This window comes from Rattus norvegicus, chromosome 1 (genome assembly GCF_036323735.1).
Source record: "Rattus norvegicus strain BN/NHsdMcwi chromosome 1, GRCr8, whole genome shotgun sequence".
Lineage (NCBI taxonomy): Eukaryota > Metazoa > Chordata > Mammalia > Rodentia > Muridae > Rattus > Rattus norvegicus.
The window spans coordinates 197,419,567-197,438,318 of NC_086019.1; the positions used below are offsets into that span (position 1 = coordinate 197,419,567).

General features: G+C 45.1%; 2 pseudogenes; one reads left to right on the plus strand and one right to left on the minus strand.

The window, feature by feature from the left end:
- The first annotated feature begins 11,744 nt into the window (after window positions 1-11,744).
- On the plus strand, window positions 11,745-12,120 carry LOC108349784 (ATP synthase subunit g, mitochondrial pseudogene; annotated as a pseudogene).
- Window positions 12,121-15,738: 3,618 nt separating this feature from the next.
- On the minus strand, window positions 15,739-16,487 carry LOC108349861 (high mobility group protein B1 pseudogene; annotated as a pseudogene).
- Window positions 16,488-18,752: the final 2,265 nt, after the last annotated feature.

Sequence of the window (18,752 nt, forward strand, 5' to 3'; positions counted from 1 at the left end):
TTCTGCATTATGAAGTGTGTTGGTATTTCTACTGCAGTCTCTTTTGTTGAAAGGAAAACAAAATGCTATTTGCTAACTGAAAAATTGATCTCCTGGCTTTCTATTAATATGCATATGTGTACAGGCATAATTATGTGCAATATGTATTAAGCAAGTTACATAACATGCAACTAATATATAGTGTCTTGAAGTTTGAAAAAATTCCTCTCTAACTGGACAACACAAGGGGAAAGTGATACAGAAGAGCCTGTGATTGACAGAGTGAAGAGAGTCTATGGCTTTCTTTCTTTCTTTTTTTTTCTTTTTTTCTTTTTTTTCGGAGCTGGGGACCGAACTCAGGGCCTTGCGCTTGCTAGGCAAGCGCTCTACCACTGAGCTAAATCCCCAACCCCAGGCTATGGCTTTCTGACTGGGGCATCAGGAAGAGTGTCATGGAGGGTGTCACAGAGGAGGTGACATCTAAGATGGGCCTGATGACAGAACAGACAAATGCCTTCCAGGAGCTGCTCTGAGTCATGAAGGAGTCATGAAGTTTGTGACATAATAACTCAGGTTATTATGTTTTGGTTTATTTACTTTTTGAGTTAAAATTATGATAGCATATTTGTATTTATTTTTATGTATAGGCACCTGTATGTATGATGTATGTATGTATGTATGTATGTATGTATGTATGTATGTATGTATGATGTATGTATGTATGTATGTATGTATGTATGTATGTATGTATGTATATGCACTCTGAAAATGCAGGTGCCTGTAGAGTTGTTGTATCCCTTGGAGCTGGAGTTACAGATAGTTCTGAGCCATCATATGGGTGCTGGGAACTTCGCAAGAACCCGGATCCTTTCCAAGAGTAGGAAGTACTCTTAATTGCTGAGCTGTGTTTCAGCCCCTAATTTTAACTATCAACTTGACACAATCTGGAATCACTTGGGAAGTGAGTCTTAGTGAGGATTTATCTGGACTTTGGGCTTGAGTGTGGGGCCTATCTTTATTGTCAATGAGGAAGCCCACCCTGAATGTGGGGCCCTGAGCTGTAGAGTAAAGGACAGGAGGGGCAGGGCTGAGCAGGAGCAGCAGCAGCAGCGGGCGCAGCAGTGGCGGGCGCAGATCCACATGTTGGCTCTCTCTGCTGGCAACTGTATGTGTGAGGCAGGATGTTCCAGCCTTCACTTGCTTGCAGTGAGTGTACCTGGAACTTTAATTTAAAACAAACCCCTTCATCCCTCAACGTTGCTTCTGGTCAGGGTGCTTCATCACAGTGACAGAAACGAAGGGTCTGGTCTCGTTGTATAGCCAAAGCTGGTCTTGAGCTTGTCTGCTGTAGCTTCCCCAGCTCTGAAATTACCTCTGTGGACTACTACCCCCAGCCTACTTCATATAATTTTATTAATAAATGAAATGATTCTTTCCTTTTTAAGGGACAGTCCCACCTATGACTCTGTTAACGTGTCCTTACACACCTATGAACTAACCAGACACGGTATTATACTGATGACATTTTATCAAAAGGGGAAACAGAGACTTTGTGCTTTTTGTGTTGTTCCAAAACATCTGACAAAAACCAACGTAAGGAAGGAAGGGTTTATTTCCCTGTGATCTGGAGAACTATGAACCACCCAACATTGCATCCCATCAACGAGACCCTCCTCTGCCAGCTTTGAAGAGCCTAGTCCCCATCATACACCCCAAGACTACCTTTCTGGGCTCAGCTACAGTTCTGAAATTTCTAATTTCTTTCTGTTCTTGTCCAAAGCAGACACCTCCAGAAACACTGGCTGCACTGTCCCCTCCCCATCACAGTGATGAGAGCTCCTGGGCCAGGCCCATCCCATCCTTTCTTGATCCCAAGTCTCACTGGACCAGAAGTTGGCCAGATTCACAGCATTCGAGAGCAAGGTATAGGTTTGCTCCAGTTCTAGATATGTGCCACAGCCCCCCCCCCTCTGACAGGGACATGCAGACCTCTCTGGCTTTCTTCTGGCTCCAGATTCTCAGGACCCAGGGTTGAGATGGATTTCCTTAGCCAGTTAGGCTGTTCCTTCTCCACTGCCTACCAGAGTTTTGACCTTGGCCACAGACTCGGTTTGAAGACATAGTCCATCATGATGAGGAAGCCATGGTGGCAGAGATATAAGGTGGCCAGTCACATTGTGCCTGCCATCAGGGAGCAGAGAGAAGGATGCTTTCTTCTTTTCACTTAGCCCACAGGTTGGTGCCATCAACACTTAGGGTAAGTGTTCACACTTAACCCAATCTAGAAACTTCCTCACAGACATGTCCAGAGGTTGTTCTAAGTGATTCTAGACGCTGTCAAGCTGACATTATTAACCATTACACAGAACAAGGAAGGACCTTGCCCACAGATCCACAGCTTGCAGGCTTTGTCAGGCTTTGGCTGAGCCAGGTATGAACTTCAGTCTGCTGATTTGCCGCCTCTGAGTCTCCTTGGCATTGGGAAACTGGGGGCTGAATCTCTGGGTAGGCTTGGTGGGGCAGGGGGAGGGAGGGAGGATCCCAAGCATTTGCTTTGAGCTGCACAGAATCTCCTGTCCACCTTCCTCTCCTGCTCAGACGGCAGCACAGGCTGACATATATGTCTCGGAACCCCAGCCAGGTCAATTTCTCCAGAAGGAAATCTGAGCTTGGCAGCATCGAGCCTCTACCCAGCCTTATGAATAACCACGTCTCTCCCCAGAAACCTTGTGAATCTGACTTCCCAGTGCGGAGCCCATGGCTCAAGGGGAAGCCTTCTGTTCACCAAGTCCAAGATCTGCCCTCTCCCCGCACCAGGCAGACTCTCCAACCTCATCTGTTTGACTTCCTTTCTCTCAAGGAACTTACAATTTAATCAGGAGCCCCTAATAGTACACGCATTCTAAATTGCAATCATTCATTGTATCTAGCCTGGGGCTTTTCTGTCTGTTAGAAATATCAGGGTTATTTCCTTCTTTTAAGAGTTTATGTTACTAAAAAAGAATAACTTTACAAATAATGTTTGCTGTTTAATGTTCTCTCCTGAAATATCAATCTGCAAAAAAATAGAAACTCCTTTTTTTTTTTTTAAACAATTCATCTTTGGGATGGAATTCCAGTTTCTTATAATGTAATGAATGAACTGCAGATAATGGTCCGATGGTGCAAATGAAAGGCACATATAATCAAAATGATAATGGGGCGTATTGTACTGCGTGTATAATAAAATCCATACCAATATGGAAATCATATCTCAAGGCAACATTCCTCTCTTTGATTTTTGTAGTAATTGTATGTGTAAGAGCAGTGAGAAGAGGGAAACAAAGGTCTTTATTGCTTCATTAGGCAGCTGCTGCTTTGATGGTCCAGCTTGTCAACAGCCGTCCCTTAATTTCCAAGGGAACTTACTCTCCACTCACCAAAAATGACTTACGGCCCACGGCCACTTTCCCCTTAGCCCTCTGTCTGTGAAGAGGTGCATGGAGATGAGATGGGATTGCAGGGGCCCTTTGGATCGGCACCTTCTGCTTGATGTGTCACAGAAAATCTTCAGGTTTGGGTCAAATGAGGGCTAGCTTCTCACTGAGGCCTGAGAGAGCCTCCGGTTGTATGTAGGACTCTGACCAGCAGTGTGCTGAAATCTGCTCCCTGAAGTGTGGATGGATGGTCAGCACACACCAGCTAATGAGGATTACTCACCCTCCGGTTGGTTCGTGCACTTGCCTCAAGTATGACCTTGGATTCGACTTCTCTAAACTGCTTAGGTCCAGGCCTTTGGAAGCCACCCCCACCCCCTACTCTCTCTCAACTACCTAGGGCATGCTTTGCTGTGTGGGCCGTCTGGGTGGGTAGAGAAAGGCCTGCTGGTTATGAGGGGTAGGGCTGAAGGACAACTGTCAGAAGCTGAGTAAGGTTTTGGGAGATGGTCTTTGCTTGGTGCTTTCCCTGACCCTGCCTCCCTCAGACCCCCATTTTACATACTCTTACAGGGCTCCTGACCTCAGCCAGTCCTGGACCGATTAGCCAGGCTTCCACTTGACCCCTTTGTCCATGATCACGTTTCCTCCAAATCTCTGGGTGTGAACATGGCAAACCTGCCTTGCAGGACCCATGTGGACCTTTGGCTTCTTCCTGGGCCAGTGTGGGGTTCAGTTGAAGGCAACAGCCATCTATGCCCGCTGTCCAGGGGGACAGCCCCTCCAGATGGGTGTTTTATTATCCCTTCCTCAAAGATAAGGACAGAGTCCTTGAACAAGATTACAGAGCTGGTAGGCAATGGGAAGGACTGATCTAACTGACTAGTGGTGTCCATGTCACCCCAGGCTCCTGAGAACCTGAAGCCAGAAGAAAGCCAGCTGGATCTGCATGCCCCCGTCAGAGAAGCAGGCACTGTGACAAGTACCTAGAATTGGAGTGACCTTCCTCTTGAATGCTGTGTGTATGGCTGCTTCTGATCCAGTGGGTCCTGGGACCAAAACACCTGGGATCAAGAAAGGGTGGGATGGGTTGGGGATTTAGCTCAGTGGTAGAGTGCTTGCCTAGCAAGCGCAAGGCCCTGGGTTCGGTCCCCAGCTTAAAAAAAAAAAAAAGGGTGGGATGGGCCTGGCCCAGAATCCCTTATCACTGTGATGGGGGAGGGGCAGTGAAGTGTTGTTTTTGGAGGTGACAGCTTTGGGCAAGGACAGGAAGAAACTAGGAAGCTCAGAGTTGTAGCTGAGCTCAGGGATGTGGTTTTGGGGTGCACTATGGGGTCTAAGGTTTTTCAAAGCTGGCAGAGGGGAATCTCACTGATGGGGTACAATGCTGGGTGGTTCATGTTTCTTCAGAGGGGCTGTCTCTGTCCCCTGGGAGGTACTATTGCTTCCTGACTTGTGTGTGACCAGAATTCCCTGGCCAGCCTGTCACACAAGCAGATGGGTTTCTATGCCTTCTATAGAATTAACATCTCTGTAGGGGCGGCGCAAGAATCTATACTGTTAATAAACAAACTAACAGGATGCCTCTTCACCTGCTATGATGTAGGAAAAGGTGGAAGAGATGTTGGAGAGTGTCAAAGGATTTTGAGCAGTTCAGGAATGAGGCTTTGGAAGGCAGGTGTTCTTGTTCAAGTTCATGAAAGCATCAGGGAAAGTTGGGTCTAGACTTGAATTCTCTCAACTCCTAGGATTTTGTTGGCATTTGAATTTGAAATGTCTTTCATAGGCTCATGAGTTTGAGCACCCAGTCCTCAGCTGGTGACACTCTCTGGGAAGATTTTTGAGCCTTTAAAATAGGGTCTTGCTGGAAGAAGTGGGTCGTTATTTTTTTTAAAGAACACTTCCTTTATTATTATTGTGTATGTATAGTGTACCAGTGTGGAGAGGATATGCTGTGCCACAATGCACTTCTGAAGTCAGTCTCTCCTTCCACCTTTATGTGGGATTGTGGGATCCAGTACTGAAGTCAGGCCATTAGACTTGCATGCAAGTGCCTTTGCTACTGAGCCATCTTGCTGGTCCAGGCCTTGAGATTTTATAGCCATATCCCACTTCCTGTTCACTTTGCTTCCCAATTGCTGCACATCCAGATGTGTTCCCTCTTGCTGCTAAGCCTCCCACTAAAATTCCTCTCCTTGGGGAGGCATAAACAACATGCACCCTTTCTCCAAAGGCACAAACTAAGGTACTGTTCCACTGATCTGGGGGAATCAACGAGGTTGTTAGGGAGCAATGGGGGTTATAGGCAAGAGTATGGGTGGCCTTAAAACAGCCACACTAAGGAGTGCATTCAGTATTGACGATGACTCCCCTATGGCTGCACAAATGGAGCGCCCCACCCAGTCCTTCCTTGCCTATACACTTCTAGTCCCTCCCAGAGGTCATGGGCACTAGGGCAGACTTACATACACCTGGTTTGGAGGAACAGCTGGATACTCCATTGAGGGTTCCACTGCCATCTCTATTGCTCCTTTGATGAGGGGACATTGTCAACAAGCCCAGCTGTGGACATCATTTGCAAGTACACACACACACACACACACACACAAACACACACACACACACACACACACACAAGTTGAAGGTTTGGTTCAGAGATTAGTCTTGTACAAAACCTACTGTAAGGGTCTGCAACCTCTTGAACTGGGAACTAAAATATACCCTTCCTTTAAGTTGCTGCTTCTTGGCTAGTTCTCATAGCATTGAGAAAAGTGTGTAATCTAGACAGGTAACTTTCTACACTGTTGGGATGCCGTTTGTTTGCTGCTGCTGCGAGTGGCCAGAGTCACAGTGGAGACTCAGAGCGCTGTTCTATTTTCAGTATAGTTTAGAAGCCGGGGCGGGTGGGTGTGGTGGAGTGCTTGCCTAAGATTTTTGAGACTTAGTTCCATCTCTTTATTCTTCCTCTTCTTTTCCCACGAGGCCAGTGGCTTCTCCTGCTTACATGTTCATCATAATCTTCTTGTCTCCCTTTCCCGAGTCTTGGTCTGCCTACAAAGAGAAGAAACATATGGGAAACATTTCTGTGTGTTGCTCAAGATATCCTAGGGGATGATCGTGAGACTAGCCTGTGTCCCCAGGTTGCTGCCTCCTTAGAGGGGAGCTGGGCCACCAGTAAGAGTAGAGAGTTGGGCTCCAGGCAGAAGCAACTCCTTTTTACTTAGCTTGCCCCAACGATGCCTGGCCACTGTTTCTGGGTTCCAGCTCTGTGGAGCAGCATTCTTCCAGCCTCTTATGTGGCCCATGTCCCAGGGGGCAGGTGACTTGTTTAGTTTCTCCTGGGCCTGCCTTGCTACCTGTTGGACAGCAGCTCAGAGGCTGACTTGGGTTCTGCTTGGGTCACTTTGGAACACGACCCCACCCTGCTTGCATGCAGCTGGGCCAGCAGGCTATCCCTAGCCCACACTACCAGCTTTGTGTGAAGCTACTCTTTGCCTGTTGGGAGACACATCATGCCTACCATTTTTGTGTGTAAAGTGTGAGCACTTTCCCAGAGGTGTGGTTACTCTTGATCACTTTAGCTGCTCATTTATTCATCTTGCCGTGGGAAACAATAAGATATATTTCCCACTGTGGTCCTGGGAATCATCTGGCCATCGGGGTCCCTTTCGGAAGTTGATTTCCTGTATCCTCCTTGCCAACCCCTAGGGCTAGCCCAAACATCAAACGCTGAGATGGCAGCTTTGAATTAAAAGTTAATTATTCTTCTTTATCGCACCAAAGGCATTTCATTTTTGTTAGTGATTTATTCTGCTCTGTAATTACAGATACGGTGATTAGAATGTCTTATGTTCTGTATGGCAGATCTTTTAAAAATATGATCTATCCCCGTCACTGATTTATAACTCTTCCTTTAGAAGTTTTCGTTCCTGGTTTTGTGACAGTGTTGTGTTGAGGGACTCTGGCCAACCTATGTGCCTCTACTGGGGCTCTTAGAGTTGCTGTGTACATATATAATTAAGGAATTTCAAAACATGAATTATTGCCTTTGGGGCCAACAGCTAGTTGAGTCACCATCTATCATGTCAGTCTCTCCTATCTCCCCCTAAACGAGGCTGTGCATTTGGTAAATTAAGTTAACACAAAATATCATTTCTTCAAATAGCGCTTAAAGGCGCTTAAAACAATGCCGCCTTCTTCTCCTCCTCCTCCTCCTCCTCTTCCTCCTCCTCCTCTTCCTCCTCCTCCTCCTCCTCCTCCTCCTCCTCCTTCTTCTTCTTTTTGAGGGGGGCACAGGGTCTCTTATAGCCCAGGCTGCAAAACTTCTGATCCATTTGCCTCCATCTCCATGTATTTGTTATAAGTTAAAATAATGATCAAACTTAAGAGATAATGAAAAGCAGGAAAAAGAAACAAAAAAGGAGACCAGGGATAGCAAAAACTGAACATTTAGAAGAGGTTCACATTCCTACCTGGCACCTTTCATCCTGGAGTTCGTTTCTGGCCAAACTTGAGTGAACCTTGGGCTTGGCAGACCCTCTGGAACCTTATGTGCACCCCTTGTTTCATCCTTGGGAACCTCATTGTCATAGAGACAATAGTCTGGAACTGGCCAGGCAGGGAAGGGAAGTGCTGTCTCTGCTCAGCCCAGTGGGAGGCCTGCCTCCGACTTTTATGTCCAGGCTGGGACTCTTGGCTTTCACAAACCTGCTTCTGGTTTTGAGACTTGGGCCCTTTCCCAACATTATAGCATTCATTTTTTTCCCCCACTAATAAAACCATGTTCAGCCCTAATATTCCTGCTTTAAAAAATTCAATTGTCCTTTGGAGCCCAGTTAATGGAAGTGTGTTTCTTCAAAACAGATGTTGTATTTTGGGACCGATTCGGACAAAGCCCTTGCTGTGGGGACAGGTGTAGAGGTTTGCCATCTCACTAAGGATGCTGGCTTGTCATACACAAGAGTCAAAAGCTGCTGGGTGTCACACTACCCAGCGGCAACCACAGCTAGAATTTCCCTGTGAATCAGTTTCTTGCATGAATTTACAAAGACGTTAGAGTTACGCTTTAGAAGGTCAAATTGGAAACACCACTTTTGAGCCCTCTCTCCCACTTAAGCAAGTTACCAAGTATGACTTTGCTAAAGGTTCCTTCGCTCAGCTGAGGGCATCCTTCCTGCATTCTTTGTGCTATTGGTAGACATGAAGGTCTTGCTTTCTTACTGTTAAGGTTAATGCCTCAGTGAACAACACTTACCAAGTACCTCTGCGAATGGCTGCGATAACTTCCTTAAGATAAATACTTAGAAATGGGAATGGTATAAATCAAAGGTTATGTACACTGGCTCAAGGCATTTTGTGCTTATGGAAGCTGACCAGGGAATGCCACTCTAGAAAAAGCCTTGTCACCTGCAGGAGAGGCACCTGTCACCAATAGCTGGGAAAAGAGTAATGGTGCCTTCCCCTAGGAGCAGAGATCAAAAGAAGTGGAGGAGCTACAGCTCTCTGGGGAGGAAACTGATGTCTCCTCCCCAAGGCAGGGGTAATCCTCCTCAGGGAGGCGCAAACAGCCAAGAGTCAGAGGAAGGTAGAGCAGTGAGCTTGAGACTCCATGAGAAGCAGCTGTCACACTGTGAATGGAATCCCAGCCACTGAAGGTTCCAGAAGCTTCAGCAATCAGACAGGTTAGAGGGTCATATTCCAGTGGGTAGAGCTCTACGGCATAACCAGCCGTGCTGGAGACGAGCCTTAGGTAGTTATGGTAGCTTTGGCTGAGAGCCATTGTGTTTTCTTTAGAGACAGCTGGGTCCCCAGGGGCAATTTGCTAGCTGGGTTAGATAACAGCCTTCCTGCTGGGCTGTCTCCTCAGTCAGGCAGCAAGGCTTCCGCCTTCCCCAGCGGGCAGCCATCACTGTCTTCTGATAATAATTCCTTCACTTTCCTTGGGAGAACACTAATCTTCCCACTCCTTGGGGTCTTTGGGTTGGAGTAAGGTTGGCTCCCCTCATCTGGGCCACACAGTTAGAGCGTTGTCTCCCTGGCTGCTACACTGGATCTAGGGAAGGACACGGAACTGACCAGAGAGTCTCAGGGTTCTGCTAGAGCACTCACAAGGTATTCTTTAATAAGTGGCACTGAATTCGTATGGGAAAGAAAAGGAAACCCCAAGTGCTATGCAAAGAAGTTTTCCAGGAGAATCACAGACCCAAGTGTGGGCAATATATCGAAAACAATTCTCAAAGATTCTCAAAGAAATTACAGGGAATATTTTCATGATTTAGGGATAAATTATAAGGTGAGACACAAAAACACTATATCTATATATATCTTAAACTTCTTTAACATTTTTGTTTGCAAACACACATAAGAAGACAAATCTTACTATATATGTGTGTATATATATATATTTGTTGTCCATACAAGGTTGCATGTAGTCCAGGCTGGCCTGAACTAAGTGATATAGCCAAGGATGACCTTGAACGTCTCTCCTTCCTGCCACTATTTCACAAATACTGAGATTACAGGCCTGCACCACCATGACAATTTTTTTTTTCAGTGTTGGGGATGAAACCCAGGCATGTGCACAGCAACCTTACTAACTAAGCTATGCCTCCAGCCTCCCAAGTACATCTATTTGAGTAAGGACTCATCGATGTCAAGGACTCTCAAAGCCAGAAAGAAAAAGACAAAACACAGCCCAACAGAAAAGCACAGGCAGGTGGGTAGAAGAACTTGAACAAATGTTTTATAAGAATAGTGAGAGAGATGGCTTGGGGATTACGAGCGTGTACTCTTCTTAGAGAAGACCCAGTTCAGCTCCCAGCACTCACGTGCTAGCTCACATCCTGTAACTCCAGTTCTAAGAGACTGATAACCACGTCTGGCTCATGCAGGTTCCAGCACACATGTTTATACACTCAGTCACACACGCATATACATAAAATAAAAATTTAAAATATTGAAAAAATTTAAAAGGTGTGAATCACACACCTTTGGTTTGCACACCAAACTGAAACAAAATACATTCTCCACTAACATGTGTGTGCTTAAAGTCGTTGTGTGCATTTAATGATAAGAGATCCTTTGCTGCAGAAAAAGTCCCCTAAGTAAAAATAATACAAATGTCCACAGCAGTAAAACTGAGTTAGGGCCAGGATGTCGCTCAGCGTGTGGAAGCGTTGCCTAATATTCATGAGTCTCTCTCTTTAAACCGTAGTACCACACCACAGCACAACACAGCAAATAAACCACCCCTCAAATTTACAAACAAACAAAAACAAACCAACTGATAAGACCTAAAACCCTAAACAAAAAATAAACAAAAAACTTAGGCCTACCATTTGTTTAAGAAACAAATCATTTAAGTGAAACTCATACAGTGAGAACATGGTGAAAGCTGCTGTCATCCTCCTATCTCTACTCCTCATCGTATCGGAGTCTGGTGGTTTTGTGAGAGAGCCCCCAAATGCCTTCCACAGGAACTGTCCTTTTCCACATCTCTCCCAGCCATGGGGGATTCCTCACCTCACCAGTGTTTGGCCTTCTCAGTGTTTGGCTTTCTCTTTAAAGGGTCTGGAACTGACAAGTATGACTCTGGCTGGGGCCACTCCAGCTTTGGCTGCCACTGTTTTCTGGACTGCCTTTAGTTCTCTGGAAGTTCAAGGTGGGTTAAAGTAGACTGTGGCTGACAGTGGGAGGACCTAGGAAGGGAAGGGAGGACCACTCCTCAGTCCACATCGGTGGTTACGGGAGTATCACTGAACACAGAGAGACACGCGGACATTCTCTATTGGAGATGAGCCAGTCTGTAAAAATGGCTGCAGACATGATCCTGTTTCTGACGGGATGTTCTCCTTCACCCTTTGCAGTAGGAATTCTGAGTTTCTCTAATGCACAGCTTTGAGAATAGCAGGATCATGCCATTACGTATCAAGTCATCTAAGAGCTTTAGAGACAACAGGGACTACCAGATTCCATCCAAAGGGGAGTCTTTTCTCTCAGAAAACAGAGCACACATGGGTAGTTATCATCAGGAAGAATTAACCGCAAGTTGCTCAGGTCAGAACTTGGCCTGAGGATTGGCTCAGACTTTTTTTTCTGCTTATCACATGAGTTAATAAATTATGTCTGTGTGTACGAGTGTATGGATGTACGCACAAGTACAGGTGCCCATGGAAGACAGGAGAGAGCCCTGGAAGCCCTGGTGCGAGAGTTACTGGAGACTGTGAACTGCCTGAAAAGGTTGTTGGGAACCTAGCTCGATTCTCTGGATGAGCATTATCTGCTGAGCCATCTTTGAAACTTGTGACAAAAACAATTGGATCCGAGGAGAGGTGTTTTCCACCTTAGACCATGGCCAAGTTCATCTGTAACTTCTCGGAGGAGGCCCCGTCAGTGGTGGCCACTGCTCTGACTTACTCGAAGCTTTGAGTGGCCACATTTTGGCGCTATGCCAAGGTTGAGCAGGTTCCCCAATCCCTGGTGAAATCCCTACAGCTATTCAGAGCGTGAAAAAAGTTATTCAAAGTTATCCAAACACCTTACAGTGAAGGAAGCTGTGCTCAGTGGTCTGTTGGCCACTGAGGTGTGGACATGGTTTTATATCGGAGAGATCACAGGCAAACATGGCATTGTGGCTATGATGTTTGAAGATCAATCTTTAACTTCCAATTTGAGTTCTTATTCGAATGTTCTTGGACCATGTGTAATGAGAGTGCTATCTGAATAGAATACTAGCTGTGGGGAAAAAATTTTTTTTAAATGGTAAAAATCTTGAGGCGAGGGCTTGAGATAGAACTCAGTTTGTAGATTCCTTGCCTAGCATGTACAAAGGCAAAGCCCTGGGTTCATTTAGAAATCACCACAAATTCCCAACATTGTGTGAACAGGGTTGATAGTGTATGTTTGTGGTTATCCTGGCCCTCAAGACATGGAGGCTGTGCTTCCATGGACATGGGCGTTCACAGCCATTCTCAGCTCTATAATCCAGTTTGAGGCCAGCTTGGGCTAAATGAAATTCTGTCTTTGAAAAAGAAAAAACCTTGTTGCAGGCACTGGTGGCCTGTGCACCAGTTAGGGTGGGAGTCGGGGGTGGGTGGCAGAGGCAGGCAGATCTCTGTGAGTTTGAGGCCAGCCTGGTTTACAGAGCAAGTTCCAGGATAACCAGAGCTACACAGAGAAACCCTGACTCAAACAAAACACAACAGAGCAACAACAATAAACCAAACCAACCAAACAAAAAAAAATCTTCTTGCAAATGATGGATAAATATATTTATCAATATTAACTCCTGGCACCATTTTTTAGAAGTTTTATAAGATTTAATATATGCATATTTTATGTGGTAATTTTTAAATGAAATTTTTAAATAAAAACCCATGGCTATAGGTGGATCTTGGGGTGTGGCCACCATTTAGAGCAATTGGAAGCGTTGGTCCATGTGGCTCGTGAAGGTCCATTCAACTGTGGGCTCAATGACTCCTTGCTGCTGGCAAACGTGTCTCAGACTACTGGGGCTTGTCACTGAACTCGAGGAAGACCAAGGTTCCCCAATATTTGAGCCTATATTTGATTATCTCCCCTGAATAACTGTGAACTTGAATTCTCTGAACTTCGTTCTTCTCATCTATAAGGTGACAGGTAGCACAGGGCTGTCGCAAAGCTTCACACAGACACCATGATGATTGGTGACCAAGAGAAATCAGCATGTGACAGCCATTCACGCTATAGAAGACAGGATAGATTAAGGACATTCAGAACAAGGACCGTATGAGTCAGGATGGAGGGAGCCATTTCCACAGGGGACTCTACAAAGACTTCCAGGGAGAGATGTTCTGGGTGGACATTGAAGGACAAATGAGACGTTGGTGGAGGTGGCCGAGAGGAGGTGGAAGGGAGATCCTGAGAAGAAACAGCTGTGTGGGCATCACCGAGGATCTGGGGAATAAAACATTACCTGGAATGGCTGGAGGTAAAAGGAGGGGTGAAAAGATTCTGCAGTGGGTCAGATCCTAAGGAGCTTGATTTGTGGGCTAGGCAGGCATTCCAGGTGAGGTCCCTAGGCCTCCATCCCTGGTGGCCCTGTTTTGTTGATACCTAGTGATGGTGCAGATTGATTTGGGGCACCTCTGAGAGGTCCTGTTACTCCTCTGTCCTGCTTGCTAATATTAGCATCATAATAAAGCAAAGACCGAACTAGACCCTGTAGGTAAATACACAGGAAAAAGTCACAAGATTAAAAAATATAAAGGAGGGATTGAGTTGTTAATCATATCTCTGTGTTTCTAAAAGAATAGGCTGAGTTTTCCAAAGAACCGATGACTCTAGCATATAAATTAATCTTTTGTATAGGAAGAAATGAAAGTCGTTAAATGTCATTGTCTTATTTTAAAAGCAGCAATATCCTGCCTGATTGCAAGTGCTTAGAGGGGGATGATTAAACAGAGACCTTATCTTCCCTGTTGCAAGGAGAAAATTGGAGCAAAGTTATCCAATTATGGATGATAAAGCTCAGAGAAAATTCTGAGAAAGGCAGAGTTGGGTCAGCAGGTTGTGTAAGAACTCGATCACCTTGACGTCATGATGGGCTCATGGTCAACACTCAAAACAGGCAGCCACAAGGGTTACAGTAACACTCCTACTTACTGTTGAGTGCCAACAATATCCTCAATTTCTTGATTTTTGTTTCCTGAGATACTGTCCCATATAACCCAGGTTGACCTCGAACTCACTATTGATGAATTTCTGTTTCTCCTGTCTGTAGTGTTTGAATCCAAAGCGTCATGCATGCTAGGTCAGCACTTTAGCCACTGGGCTACTGTCCTAGCCCCAAATTCTTGCTGTCTTGAATCTCCTCTCTAGTTTCTGTTTTGTCTGGTGTCTGCTGTTTTGTTTCTATTCTCATAGAAAAGTCTAAGGATTTACAAATTAATTATGGAAAGGCTGACATAGTCTTCTTAATTCCTGAACTCAACCTCCTTACCTATAGGCTGGGTCTGTGAGTGCCCCACAGTACACATTCTTGGGAGCTTGTGTTGCAGATTAATGGACAACCACACTGGGGTTGCTCCTGGTTTTTGTAGTGGGAGCCCGTCCTGTTCATTCTAGAATGTTTAAGGAACAAACTGTCTCCACTCCCCAGCAGCCCACTCCCCTTTCCCACTTGTGACAACCAAAACCTTTTTTGTAAACCCATTGTCAATTATTCCCTGAGAAGAGGGAGAAGAAGGAGAAGGAGGAGGAAGAGGAGGAGGAGGAGGAAGAGGAGGAGGAGGAGGAGGAGGAGGAGGAAGAGGAGGAGGAGGAGGAGAAGACAAAGAAGAAGAACAACATCAACAACAATAATAACAACAAAATCACCCTTGGTTGAAGAATCACTTACACGTTAGATCATCTGTCCTTGAACTTGCTGAGTCCACACTCAATCAATTGTGGTTATAATTCTTTTTCTTTCTTTTTCTATCTCTATCTCTCTCTCTCTCTCTCTCTCTCTCTCTCTCTCTCTCTCTCTCTCTCTTTCTTTCTTTCTCTTTCCTTCCTCCCTCCCTCCCTTCCTTTCTTCTTTCCTTTCTTCCTCCCTTCCTTCCTTCCTTCCTTCCTTCCTTCCTTCCTTCCTTCCTTCCTTCCTTCCTTTGTTCCCTCCTTCCTTTCTTTCTTTTTTTGTTTGAGACAGGGTTTTCCTGTGTTGCTCTGGCTGTCCTGGAACTCACTTTGTAGACCAGGCTGGCTTTGAACTCACAGAGATTCACCTGCCTCTGCCTCCTTAAAGGTGTGCAGTGCCACCACCTGGCAAGAATTCTTACAGCTGGTACTGTGTACCAATTTTTTTTTTCTTTTCTTTTTTTTTACTAATAAAAAAGAATTGTATTTACTTAGAAGCATTCAGAATGTCAACAAAACAGCCGCCATTTTTTTGCAATTACAGAGTGGTATTCAGTTAACAGAACAACAATTACCTTCGTATAAGCTGCATCAGAGACAACTGAAGATGGAAAAAAAAAAAAAAAGAAAACCAAAAGAAAAAAACAAAAACAAAAAAAAGAAAGAAACCAAAAACCAAACTACTGTCCCCATATATAACTAATTTGTGCTGTGCACCAACAAGAACCTGCTTTAATTTCCATGCCAATTTACAACCCCCAGACTGTACCAGGCAAGGTTAGTGGCTATTGAAAATACCACCAGGACAGGGCTAGCTAAAGACACATTCGGTAGTGTGTTAACTATACAAAAAAAGACACTGTACAGTTTAAAAACAAATCTTTTTTTCTTTTTCTTTTTTTCAGAGCTGGGGACCGAACCCAGGGCCTTGTGCTTTCAATTTTTTTCTTTATACAGGGGGGTTAAATGCTTTATAGACAAGAAAAAAAAACTGTGCTAGAACCAACTTATTCATCATCATCATCTTCTTCTTCATCTTCGTCTTCCTCTTCTTCCTCCTCTTCCTCATCCTCTTCATCCTCCTCGTCGTCTTCCTCTTCCTTCTTTTTCTTGCTCTTCTCAGCCTTGACCACCCCCTTTTTCGCTGCATCAGGTTTTCCTTTAGCTCTGTAGGCAGCGATATTCTTCTCACACTTCTCCTTCAGCTTGGCGGCCATCTTCCCACAGGGCTGCTTGTCGTCCGTGGCAGTGCTGTTCCACATCTCTCCTAGTTTCCTCGCAACATCACCAATGGATAAGCCAGGATGCTCGCCTTTGATTTTTGGGCGGTGCTCAGAACAGAACAAGTAGAAGGCCGAAGGAGGCCTCTTGGGGGCACTGGGGTCCTTGAACTTCTTTTTGGTCTCCCCTTTGTGGGGGATGTAGGTTTTCATTTCTCTTTCATAACGAGCCTTGTCAGCCTTTGCCATATCTTCACATTTCCCCTTTTCTTTAGCAGACATGGTCTTCCACCTCTCTGAGCACTTCTTGGAGAACTCTGAGAAGTTGACAGAAGCATCCGGGTGCTTCTTCTTGTGCTCCTCCCGGCAGGTTGCATAAAGAATGCATATGAGGACATTTTGCCTCTCGGCTTCTTAGGATCTCCTTTGCCCATGTTTAGTTGATTTTCCTCCGCGAGGCACAGAGTCGCCCAGTGCCCGTCCGGCTCTCGCTTGCCCGGGCGCTATCTCTATGGAGCTCGATGTACTGCAATGGCTGTGAGAGCGCGAGCCAGACGCCGTGTACCAATCTTCTAACAGGTGCTTTCAAGACTATCACTGTTGCTAACTGTACACAGTACCAGAATTTTTAAAATTATTTTTATTTTTTCCTTTAAAAAAACATGGAAATATTTAATTTTGATCTTGAAAAACCATGACTCTGATAATTTTTTCTCTAAAGGCATAAATATTTTTCAGAGGTCTAAAATTAAAATTTTTATGCTATATTTTCTTTTCTCTCTTTTCCTTCCTTTCTTCCTCCCTCCTTCTCTCTCTCTCCTTCCTTCAGTCCTTTCCTCCTTCCTCTCTCTACCACTCCCTCCTCCCCCTTTCTCTCTTTCTTTTTCTTGATATGGTCTCACTATGTAGCTTTGGCTCTCTTGGAACTCACTATGTAGACCAGGCTGACTGAATTCACAGATTTCCTCCTGCCTCTGCCTTCCAAGTGCTGGATTAAAGGTGTGGACCACTATGCCTGTCTTTTATTCAATATTTTTATGGTGATTAAAACAATGGAGCAGGTAGCACTTCAGAAGTGAGTCTAACAAACTAGTAACATAGTAACAGAGATTCACCAAGACATCACCACATAAAGGGTAACGTGTACCATGATTCCACAGGAATGTGTCACTAGATGCTCTACTACAAATGGCATGTTTTAAGTAATTTGGCCTCCACGTGTTAGTTATGTTTCTATTGTTGTGACAAAACACCATGACCAAGGCAACTCAGAGACTGGAAGGTTTACTTGGCTTTTGATCCAGAGGGGAAAAGAGTGCCTTATGGTGGGGTGGGGTGGGGGAGGGGGATGGCAGCAAGCAGCAGACGACAGCAGCTGGAGGAGAAACTGGGGTCACATTTTTAGCAGCAATTGGGAAGTGGAGAGTGAACTAGAAATGGCCTGAGTCATTGAACCACCCCCAGTGACATAATTGCTCTACCAATGCTACATGTCCTAAATACACTGGAATGGTGCTAAACTGGGAACCAAGTACTCAAATAGTGAACATCTCATTCAAACCACTATATTCTAACTCTGGCTCCCCCAGCCTTGTGATCATAGCATAATGTAAAATGCGTTTAGTCCAACATCAAAAGTCTCTCTCTTAACAGCCTTTAAAATTAGAAAGTCCAAAGCCCTGGCTGTCTTGGAACTTATTCTGGAGACTAGGCTGGCCTTGAATTCAGAGAGATCTACCTGCCTTTCTTCCCTCTAAATGCTGGCATTAAAGGAGTGTGCTACCACGCCCAGCAAAGAAACCTCTTAACTGTAACTCCCTGTAAAATTAAAAACCAAATCACACACTTCCAGAACACAACGGCAAAGGATACATATCAACATTCTAAAAGGGGAGGAAATGGGGCATATTGGGGGTGGCGGGGAGGAAGGGGATAAAATCCAGACTGAAACCAAGCAAGACAAACCCCAAATTCTCTAACTCCATGTTTCCATATCTGATGTCCAAAGGCTTTAATAGTTTTGCCAATCCAGCTTTTCTTTCTTTCTTTCTTTTTTTTTTTTTTTTTTTTGTTCTTTTTTTTGGAGCTGGGGACCGAACCCAGGGCCTTGCGCTTCCTAGGTAAGCGCTCTACCACTGAGCTAAATCCCCAGCCCCCAATCCAGCTTTTCTACTGCGACATAGATCTTTCTCCTCACCTGAATTCACTCCCTATATACAGCTCTTCTGCAGATCTCTTAAGGCTCTGACATCACCAACATCTTGAGGTCTCCAATGCAACTCAGGCTTCACTTCCACAGCTCATGCTGTTGCATGAGAGAGGCCAGTGCCTCTCAGGGCCTCTCGCCCTCCCCTGCCCCCCAAATCTTCTCAGAGGGAATCCCCTGGCAAGCATTGCTTCCTCTCTGAAACAGCAGAGAAAGACTTCACAGCCTCTTACTTTGCATGACTTTAAAGTCAGCCAATGTGGGGCAAATGCCAAGTTTGACTGACAGTGTGGGAGGGACCCTGGCCCCCTTGAATCATAGCATCAGCTTTTGATTGCATGTCTTCCAGGAGCAGAAAACACCTCATGGCCTCTTTCACAAAACAAACTAGAAGTTTAACTGAATGGGGTCTTGCCCTGACAACACCCCTCCATTTATTCCAGCACAAATCAGGCCTCTCCTTAATGGTGCTAATGTTCTTAACAATTGTAGTCTCTCTTCCAACACAATCCTTGCCGGTAGCATTAAGCTTGTCAGAGTCCCTTTTCTCTTTAA